General features: G+C 40.2%; 1 protein-coding gene across 5 annotated transcripts in view; it reads left to right on the top strand.

The window, feature by feature from the left end:
- The window catches only part of ELMO1 (engulfment and cell motility 1), a 517,404-nt gene that overhangs the window by 145,866 nt on the left and 361,817 nt on the right, over positions 1-9,721 (top strand). The window lies entirely within an intron of this gene.

Below are 9,721 nucleotides of genomic sequence, written 5' to 3'. Positions count from 1 at the left end.
GGCGAAAGACTTCACCAGAGACAGAATGGGGAGTGGAACAGGCAGATCTATGAAGTACACTGCTGAGGGGAGCAGCGGGCGGGTCAGGAGAGATCTGCCATGCCATGTGGTCACCTCCGGGGCAGGCGGGAATTGAACTCATGCGGAAGTGGTTTCAGCTTCTTAGTTCAGTGCTTTAACCTGCTGTGCCACCAGGGAGGGCCTTAACTCAGTTTTAACTAAATATTTTCCTTTCCTAAAAGTCTTTTCTTTTAAATCAGCTGATGTTCTTTGATGTATATCATCTTTAGCTAGATTTTTTTTACAACAAAAAGCTAAAATCTAATTTCAGAGTTTTGATTAAAAAAAATAAGGCATTCATTAATCAAGTAGATGTCCATTCATAACAATCAGTTAATTCATTTGGATAGACACATTCATAGTAGAGAATATGTCTATAAAAGAATCACTTTCTTTGCAGTTATCTTTGGGTCAACTCTTAAGAAAAACACTGTCTTAATTGAAAGTAGCATGACTATTTTATTCTTTGCTAACTCCCTGATGTTTTGGTGAATGTAAGGATGTTAAGGATGCTGCTTTTGACAACACAGCTTCTGGAGACATTGCCTGCATGTCTGAGTGCATTGTGGTTACTTCAGTAAAAAAAAGGACAAAAAAGATAAAATACAGATGAGTTTATACTATGTTTAAAATTTTAACTATCATTCCTCTAATCTGCTACAAAAATTGTATTTAGATTCTAATTTTGATCCTGGTTTGGGGAGGAAGGAGGAAGGAAGCTCTAGTGGAATTTAAGTCAAAGCCCATTCTTTGTTTTGTATTGTTATGTGCTATTTCTTCCAGCACTGAGTCCAGCTCCTACTTTTGTAGAGCTCCTATTTGGCCTCTTCTTATAAAAGGGCCCTTCTTCCACTTAAGGCAGCAACTGGCACATTTCTTAGAGTGGTTCTAAACAGTTTTGTGAGTGTCAAAGCTCAGTGGCAGTGACTGTTTGGGACCCTTATAATTTCACTTCTGTGTCACAGTGGGTGGCACTTGCCAGTGTGGCTTATGTGCACAGGATGGTGGGATGGGTCTGTTTACATCTGGGACTGATTTTGGACACATTGGATGATGAAACATGGTCAAATATATATTCATTCTCTCTTTTAAAAATCTTTAATCGCTATGATGATGGCACATGGGTGATTTGGTGATGGGAAGCCCACGAGGATTACAACTGAGATAGAGAAAAGCACAAAATGATGTAAAAATAAACTATTATAATAAAAAAATGTTTAATCATATGTGTGCTTCACAGTAGGCATGAAATAAGTATCCATTTAATTTAGTTGTAAATGAAATAAATATTCATTTATGATGGCTGTAAAATAGAAAAGGGAAGCAAATATGGTATGAAATTTATATGCACTGTGAGAGGAAGAAGGGACTGTATTTCTGTGTTTGAAGACCTAAGTGTGGCCAGTAGGCTTTAGTTTATAGATTTGTTTAACAGTTACTTCAGGACCTATTATAGCTAAAATGTCCATTTCATTCATTTCAAAAGTATTTATTGAGAACTTGTTCTATGCTAGGCCCATTCTAGGTACTGATGGTCAACAAAATACAAAGATATCCACTCTTCTTATGTTTACATACTTGTGAGTTTGGAGAGAGGAAATTAAAAAAAAAATGAACAAGCTCTTTATTTTAGATTGGGGTGATTGCTATAAAGAAAGTAAGTGGCAGAACCCTCACTGGTGCGCAACGGGTTAAAGCACTGCACTAAGAAGCTTAAGCCAATTCTGCATGAGTTCGTTCCCGCCTGCCCCGGAGGTGACCACATGGCGTGGCTGACCTCTCCTGGCCCGTCCTCTGCTCCCCTCGGCAGTGTACTTCGTCGATCTGTCTGTTCTGCTCCCCACTCTGTTCCTGGTGAATCCTCTCACCCTCCGCATCTCTGGCCTATACCCCAGTTCTGTATGAATAAATAAATAAATCTTAAAAAAAAAAAAAGAAAGTGGTAGTGGTATAGCATGATAAATATATGGGGCAGAGTGTGGTAGGTATTGCTGTTGAGGTTTTCATTGGTTAGGCCAGCATAAAATGTAGGGTCAAATGGGCCAGAAATGTGATTTGAGTTAGCTTGAGTTTACAAATAATCAGCTATAAATCTTACCTTATATAAAGTCTTTTAAAATATATAAATACTATCTAAATATAAGACTACAGATGAGTGGGCAAGGTTTCAGAATCATAAAGCCTTGGGGCTTCCCTGGTGGTACAGCAAGTTAAAGCACAGCCCTATCCCCAGCCACTGCAGCATGAGTTCGATCCCCGGCCAGGGAGGTTACCCACATGGAGGAGCAGACCTCTCCTCTCTTGGCTGCTGCTCCCCTCAACAGTTTATTTTGATAGATCTTCCTATTTTGCACCCCACTCTATCTCTGGTGAATCCTCTCACCCCATACACCTCTGGCCTGTATTCCAATTCTTGTATGCATAAATAAATAAATCTTAAAAAAATTCATAAAATCTTTATCCCTTGGCTATGTGAGCTCTCAGGCACAAATTTATCACTTCACTTTAAGGCAAAAATTCAGCTGTCAGGATTTGTGTTATCCAAGATTAATATCTGGGTTCTGGGTCTTCACATTGTGATTCTGCCAGATGTACATCTATAGCTTTGCTCAAAATTGCTGCCAAACAACAGAGACCATCACTTTAGATAGGTGAAATTTGAGCCAAAACTTGTTGATGACACAGAAGCATATGATAGTATTGCAAGAAAAGGAAGTCAGTGAAAAAATCCTGAAGTGTGAAGAGCTTGGTGTGATAGGGCATCAAAGGGAATAGGTAAGCGAACAGGGGCCTGGAGGAGTATTGGATATGATTTCAGATGATCACTGGTCCACATTAGCCTGAGTCTTCTAAAGCCATGGTAGGAATTTGAATTTTCTTATAAGCACAAGGGAAAAGCCCTTTTTTAAACCTGGGCTCCCTGAATTTGTATAGCAAGACCATTGCAACTATATGGAAATGTAAATTTTGCATTATTTCAGTCACAATAGTATAAGCAATATCTATGCTGTTGATATATTAGTAGAAGTTATATATATTTCCAGTTAATACTATTATTAAAATTATCTCAATATTTCATTATACCTAATATATCTTAATAATATATCTTGTTAAGTCATGCATTAACTTAGAGGTTAACAAACTATACTCTGCAGACCAAATCCTGACTACCTCCTGTTTCTGTAAATAAAATTTATTGGAACACAGTATCATCGTTGCAACAGATGCCTTCTGGCCCTTATATTTAAAATATTATCTGTCTCTTTCTGGGAAAAATTTGCTGACACTTGTACTAAGAAAACAAAGATATATTTATTTTTTAATTATGCAAGTTTGCCTATTTTATTTTATGACTCAAAAACATTACTCAGAAATTAGTCCTCCCTGGTCGCACAGCGGGTTAAAGCACAGCACTAAGAAACTAAAGCCACTTCAGCATGAGTTCGATCTTCACCTGCCCTGGAGGTGACCCACATGGCTGGCAGACCTCTCCTGAGCTGCCTGCTGCTCCCCTCAGCCTTGTGCTTCGTTTATCTGCCTGTTCTGCTCCCCACTCTTATCTCTGGTGAAGCCTCTCACCACCCCTGCACCTCTAGCCTGTACCACCATTCTGTATGCATAAATAAATAAATCTTTCAAAAAAAAAAAACATTACTCAGAAATCCATTGACATCACCAAAATATCCATGACCCGGAAGAAAAAAAGAAAAAGTTCCTGCACAAATTGACTTGTTTTTTTTTGTCTGAGATTCTCATCCCCTTTTTTGTCTGACAGATTTTCCTTATTTTCAGAACCAGTATTGAAACCCGCCCCCCCCTTTGTTTTTAAAGATTTATTTATTCGTACAGAACTGGGGTACAGGCCAGAGATGCGGAGGGTGAGAGGATTCACCAGAGACAGAGTGGGGTACAGTACAGGCAGATTGACGAAGTACACTGCTGAGGGGAGCAGCGGGCGGGTCAGGAGAGATCTGCCGCGCCATGTGGATCTCCTCCGGGGCAGGCGGGAATCAAACTCATGCCGAAGTGGTTTAAGCTTCTTTGTGCTGTGCTTTAACCCACTGGGCCACCCGGAAAACCTTCCCGCCCTTTATTTATTTATTTTTTAAAAGATTTATTTATTTGTTCTTATAGAACTGGGGTACAGGCTAGAGGTTCAGGGGCTGCGAGAGGCTTCACCAGAGACAGAATGGGGACCAGAACAGGCAGATCAACGAAGTACACTGGTGAGGGGAGCAACGGGCTGGTCAGGAGAGGTCTGCCTCGCCATGTGGTCACCTCCAGGACAGCCGGGAAGGAACTCATGTGGAAGTGGCTTTAGCTTTTTAGTGCTGTGCTTTAACCGGCGCCACCAGGAAGGGGCTGCCCTCCCCCTTTTTTATACTAGGGTATAGGCAAGAGGTATGGTATGTGTGTGTGTGTGTGTGTGTGTGTGTGTGTGAGAGAGAGAGAGAGAGAGAGAGAGAGAGAGAGAAGATTCACCAGAGACAGAATGGGGAGTGGAACAGAAGAACAGAGAGATCTATGAAGTACACTGCGAGGGGAGCAGCTGGTTGGTCAGGAGAGATCTGCCTTGCCATGTGGGTCACCTCCAGGGCCAGGGATCAAACTTGCACTCACTTACAGTGCTGCGCTTTCACCCCCATTGGGCCACCAGGGAGGGTCGTAGCCCCCTTTTAAAAACAATGTACCCGGAGTTTACCATATGCAAGTCATAAGCTTTATTGATACCGTCTTATGTGATCTCCAGGACAACACTATATGGTGGAAGTGTGGCTGTCTTCATGAAGAGGCAAGGGAAGGGAGGCGTAGAGGCTGTATCATGCCCATGGATTTATTTATCAACTATTCAGTGAGCTCCTACAATGTGCTAGATGCTCAGATGACAAAATTATTAGTGATGCCAAGGTCTGAATCATTTCAGTATGGTCTCAGGGTCTGAGTGGCTTAGATCATAGCAAGTGATATCCAGGTCTCCATGGGACAACACTTTGCCTCTTTGAAGTCAGCCAGTAAATTTGGTACTCCCCCTTCCCTGGTGTTTCCATCCCACTTTGTACCAGAACCTCTCCTTTATAACATTTAGATCTTATATCTCATTTTCTCTTCATAGTCTGTTGTTTGCAATGGTTTTGCCTGGAATAGGCCACAAGAGTCAGTATTTCCCAGCCATAGCAGCATTCTTAGTTATCCTTGCCAAGGCCACTGGAATGGCCCTTTAAAACTGTTTTTATTTTTGCAAGCATGAGCTTCTTTCCTGTAAGTGCAGCTCTTCTTTCCAGCACTCTGTGGCTTTGTGAGACCACAGGTCCTAACTTGCCTATCACAACTTAAGTTTAAGTATTTGCACATGTCATTTGATTGTTGAGTAGGTTAAAATTGATGACAGTGAAAAGTCTGGTAATCAAATCTCTATCTCTATCAAAAATGAGGTGGCAGAAGACCTATTTGACGTGGTTCATCCCAACTTGAGCACTGCCTTCTGTCCAAAACCAGAAAAGTTGCTTTCTATTTTAAACACAGATAATCTTCCCTGGATGTTTGAGCAAATACCCACTGTCTCAGGCACTTTTCTTTCTTGCTTTCTTTCTTCCTTCCTTTCACACATTGCAAGGGAAGGGCATGGTGTACATTATCTGTTTGGATTCCAGTATTTTTTCAGCACATATACACATATTCACACACACACAAACACATACTGAGTTATGTTCCATGAATCTAAACCCTAACTACAGTACTTTGCAAGCTACATTTGTCATTTCACAAAACAGAGTGACATGATTGCATACCATTAAATGTTATTTTATAGAATACCTTAATGGTTATATTATGTATCATTGACCTAATTTGCCATATTTTAATTTTTTTCCTTTATATTCAGAGGCATTTGGAAAATTTGGTTCATCAATCAGGATACAGAAATCATGACATTACTTGAACAGGGAAATTTTATTAAAAAAATTAACAAATAGTGAAAACTGTTTAACTCCAAGAAAAGGAATAAAAGAAGACTGATGGATCCCAAAAAAGGAGTTGTGGAAAAGTAGCTGTTGTCTTGTGTCTGAGAAAGAGTGAATATGTTAAAAGACTGGTTCAAGGCACCTCTTCTACAACCCCTGCCAAGGCTACCCCAAGAACATCATTACCCTGGGAGGGGTACATGTCTTTGCTGAACTCTAATATATCTACTGATGGAAGGTTGAGTAGTTAGAGCTGCTTAAATAAATGGTGTCTGGTAGAGGAAGAGGCCCTGAGGGTACAGGACAGCCAAGGGCTCCCACATTAGATGAAAGTAATGGTGGATCCAAAAGAGAACTTCATTTCTATGACTATGCAAGATTATCCAGAAACTCTATTGGTATTCTCCCAGATGGCATAGTAGAAAGGTTTATTGGGCCCAGCTCCATTTGTACAAAGTGGGTGGTTTCAAATTGATAGACAATACATAAATAACTGAAATGCTCAGATTTGCATTTAGTTTTTTCCTCTGTTATAAACAGAGCTTCAGTGGACATTTTTTCATTTTTTTTTAAATAAAATGCCTGTATCTCTGATGTTTCCTAAGGAAAAGTCATAGAATTTTATTTTGAACATTTTTAAAGTCTTTTGTTTAACATGACAAAGTCACCCACCAAAAGTTTGTCCCTATCTACTTTCTTTTATGTTATGTATGAGAGCAAAGGTATATAATCTTACTATAGGATTTACCACTTTTTAGCTTTTGGGGGCTTGGCTTCATCCATTCGGCTAATTTGGAGACTGGAAATGCCAGCAGTGCTGAGATTGGAGTCTGCAGTCTGACTGGGCCCTTTGCCTCTATTCTGTTGATGAGCAAACTGAAGCAAATTTATTTGTACAAGACCTCTCAGGAAGTTAGTTGACCTTGGGACTTCATTCCTTCTAGTCCACTACACTTCTCAGAGTCTCAGGCCCATGTTGGTTCATCATTCTCACCCTATGATGAGAGATTTCACAAATATATGTCCTTGTCACCCTGATGCTTACAGGGGTCCCACTGCCTAGATTGTGAAATTGTCACCTTCCACTTTTGTGTTTAATTAGCCCAGCTTCTTATTTCAAGACAGAATCCAAGACTCACATCAAAACAATGACCTTCTATTACCTAGTAAATTAGACTCAGTAAATCTTTGTTTCTGGGATTGGGTCACCAGGTAAAGTTAGGTGTATGCTTATTTATACCTGCCACAAGAATCTGGCCAGGGAAGGGAGAAATTTTCTGGATAAAAGGATACCTCTTTCTAAGCAATAGTGAACATATAATAGTATATGTTCCTTTGAGATAAGTGTATTCTTCTTCAGATCATGAGGCATATAAGCAGTTTCCTCATACTCCTGCCTTTGGGGTCACTAGATCCCAGTAGATTTTCTAGACATTCTAAACCACAGCTAGTTGTCTATTCACTGCCCTCCACTCATTTTACTCAGATCTTATTCTAGATAGAAAGAGAGCAAACTGCTCCTGCAAAACAAAGCCTCTACTTTCATGGTCTGTATTTATAGACCACAAAAATTAAGCAGATATCTTTCTTAATACCTGTCCCATTCTTTCTTTTTTGATTTTGAGAGTTTATAAGGGCTATCTAGGTGCTGGGACATACAAAATGTTTAAAGACAACCTACTGATAATGGAATCCTGTTAGAGACATAAGAAAAAGTAGGAAAAAAATAATACTAAAACTCCTTCAATTAATGACTGAAAATGTCATACTGAGAAAGTCATACTGAGAAGTGGGTGGTGGGACTCTGTTCCCTGATGGTCAGCAAGCCTGGAGAGGGCTAGAACATTAGTTATGGAAATTTTGCATTAAAAAAGTATGCCCACATTTTCTTCCTTAACTTTCTCCCTCACTTCCACCTCTTGACTTGCCTTTTTTTTTTTCCTGGCTTTGGGAGCTTTAGATTTTATTATAAGGTGTTTTAAACATATTTCCTCAATGCTAGCGATTCGTAGTCCTCTGTCTAGAAGCACTGCTCTGTAACCTAGCAACCGGAATGTCATATATTGTCCTTAGCTATTTCCTCTAGCCTGAAGATTTGAAGATCAAGCAGATGGACACACAAAGGATAAAAGGCATCAGATTAACATGCAAAATCACTCATTTGTGTGGCGACTGAGTAACAGAACTGAAGAACAGAATTATTTTATACTAATACATCCAAACTAAGGTCCTGCTCATATAAGTGGGGTAGACAGATAGAACGTTAGGAGACAGTGCCAAGGAGGAAGTTCTGCAGATGCCTGCCCTCCACGGCCTGCCCATGTGGGGTGCTAAATGTCTCCTTCCCTCTGGCCTTCTATTTTCTTTGCTAAAGAACAAGAGGGATAGATTTTGAATTTTTGACCAGGGACTAATTCTTAAATTTGTCTGTCTAGATGGAAATTTGGCATACTAAGAAAAACAAATTTCAAAGGGAAAGCTGTGTCACAGCAGTGACATTTTTTTCTGCAGGATCTTATTATCCAATCCACACAGAGGCTGAGTTGCTGAGCTAGTTCTGTGAAGGAACACAAAGACATCCCATCGAGACGCCTGTGACTGTCAGGAGCTAGTACTGTCTGGAACTGTTTGGTGTGAGTAAATAGGACAGCAGGCCTCTAGCTGGCTTTCACAGGGCCACTTGTCATTCTTGTACATTGTGTAAAGTCAGGACATCCCGGCAGAAATATTCTTTCTGTTTCTTTATTTACGAAGGCCTGGCATTCATCTAGTGTGCTTCACACCTAATACCTTGAAAATCAAAATCCTTATTCTAAATGTGCTGGTGGTCTTATGAATTAGACTGGGATGATTCTACAATTATATTCTGATTCAGAATTACTGGGATTATAGTGAAAATGCAGCAGCCATGGAGTGTGAGTCAGTGGCTTTTGAATGGAAACCCTAGAAATCTGTATTTCAGTACACATTCATGGTGATTTTAAAGCAGATGGCCTGAAGAACATATGAAAACAGGAGGATTAAGACTGATTTTTCCAGAGAGCGACTTAGGGCATCTTTGTAGGCTCTTCATTGCATTTGGTGGTGTGTGGGCTTCTTTTTATTTTCTTTCCTTTCCAAAAACTTTTAAATGTAATCATTGAGAGAGAGAGAGAGAGAGAGAGAGAGAGAGAGAGAGAGAGAGAGAATCCTTACCTCTCCAGAGCAACAGTTGAAAAACCACTCCCTATTTATCCCCCAAAGTCCCAGAATGCCTGCTTAGCTCCGTCCTTGTGACCTTGCAGTTCTCTCCTTGGTACTGCTGGGAGTTGTAGTTTTCTAATCACTGGAGTAGTGTGTGGAACACAGAAAGCCAGAGTAGGTGGTGCAGTCCACAAAACTCTGCAGAGTTCCTTTAGGACATACTTTCCCCTTAACACTGTTACAGGGCAACCCCAATATGAAATAAGTTGCCTGACTGTGGGTTCTCATCTGTGCACTTAAAGGGACTCATAATAAGATTCAACAGCAGGCACACACAAAGAGGTTAAAAAAAGGAATATTTACAGAAGAAGGGGAAATGAAGAAATGAATAACTCAGGGAGAAAGAGAGAGAGATAAATTAGTGAATGTGTTCTACCAGTTCTGCTGTCCTGAAATCCCAATGGCATGCTGAGGGCAATGAAAAGCAAAGAGTCAAACCAAGAGCCAAAAGCTAAGAT

The sequence above is a fragment of the Condylura cristata genome, unplaced genomic scaffold (genome assembly GCF_000260355.1).
Source record: "Condylura cristata isolate star-nosed mole 26May11 unplaced genomic scaffold, ConCri1.0 scaffold00005, whole genome shotgun sequence".
Taxonomy (NCBI): Eukaryota; Metazoa; Chordata; class Mammalia; order Eulipotyphla; family Talpidae; genus Condylura; species Condylura cristata.
The sequence above is the reverse complement of the archived record's forward strand: the minus strand, read 5'-3'. Positions and strand labels throughout refer to the sequence as shown.